General features: G+C 39.5%; 1 protein-coding gene across 4 annotated transcripts in view; it reads left to right on the forward strand.

The window, feature by feature from the left end:
- Positions 1-903, forward strand: part of Foxj3 (forkhead box J3) — a 91,049-nt gene extending 90,146 nt beyond the window's left edge. For all 4 annotated transcript variants that reach the window (XM_031378475.1, XM_031378479.1, XM_031378478.1 and 1 more), the window contains one exon: positions 33-903. The gene's annotated coding sequence lies outside the window, so the exon portion shown is untranslated. The remainder of the gene's footprint in view (positions 1-32) is intronic.
- The last annotated feature ends 411 nt before the right edge of the window (positions 904-1,314 follow it).

Here is a 1,314-nt window from a genome sequence, read left to right on the forward strand (position 1 = left end):
AGGATGACTTTGATTGGGATTCAATAGTGTAGGCTTGTTTCTGCAAGGCAGCAGACTCCAGCATCCTTTTTGTTCAGTGAAAGGAAGGATTAGAGGCCAGTTGAGAAAACAAAGCAATGTTACCAGTGCTATCTAAAATTCCTTTTGAAGACAATCAGAGATTCTAGCTGGGTAACTTACTGCTTTTATCCAACCCAAGCAAGAACTACATACATGTTTGTCTCCCAACCAGTACCCTCTGTAGCTCCTAACTGTTGTGATATGGACAGATTTTTTGCATATTTGTGTCAGTTTGATGTTGACCACAAGTGCCAGACTGATTTTTCAGACAGAGCCTATTTTTCAGAGCAGCTTATAGATACATATGTATAAATATGTGTACAAATATTACTGAAAGGCTTCAAGTTTTTTCTAATTGGATTATTGTATTTTGAAAAGAAAGTTACTGTCAGTTTTTATTCCTTGTTAGGCCAGTTTCTGCAGGATGCTTTCAAATGATACAGAGAGCTGAAAGAAAATCAGTTTTGCAAAGCCCAGTTTCCTTTATTTAACATTCAGAAATAGGAGTAATCATGAATTCCACCGAATAAGTCAAGGAATCTGGAGTTGGTACTCTCAACAGTGCAGAGGGCCATTGTTCCTGAGCAAGCTTGTAATGCAGGCTGTTGTAGAGAGTGTATTGTGTGTACCTTGTCAGTGAAATGTGTGGGCTGACTGAAACTAGGTATTGCTTAGCTCTTCAAACAAACCAATGTCTCCATATTCACTTATGTATTTATTATTCAAAAGTGTTATTTTAATATTTATTGCTACTTTCTGTGAATGCACAATTCTGTTGGATTCACTAGGGAGGGATTTGTCTGAAAGCTTGGTTATTTTTCTGGATAAAAGTTTATAGACAAAGACAATCAGAACATTTGTCCTTCTCTCTATCATCACTCCTTACCAGGTGAGTGTGCTTCCTGTCTTACTTAGCCTTCCTGCTGGTGGAGACTTAACAGCTACATAGGAATTTCCTGGAAATTGAATCAGTCTATTTAGGCAGCAAGACACAGAGGCTGGGTTTATACAGCAGTGTCCTTGCTGTTGTTGGCAATGCTAGCAGGGGCTGCATGCAGCTCCAGAGTCTATCTGCTTCAGTCTTGAGTGCAGTGACTGCATGACCTGCTGTTGGGTCCGTGTATCCCCAACATGAAGCACCTCAGAGCTTTTGTCAGTTGCTTTGTTTTGTGTCATGTAACAGGTTGCATGGGTTGATTGGGTTGATTTTATAATGAAAGTAAAAGGAGATTCTCCTCCCCACAGTAAATAGAT

Source organism: Mastomys coucha, unplaced genomic scaffold, assembly GCF_008632895.1.
Source record: "Mastomys coucha isolate ucsf_1 unplaced genomic scaffold, UCSF_Mcou_1 pScaffold18, whole genome shotgun sequence".
NCBI classification, from domain to species: Eukaryota; Metazoa; Chordata; class Mammalia; order Rodentia; family Muridae; genus Mastomys; species Mastomys coucha.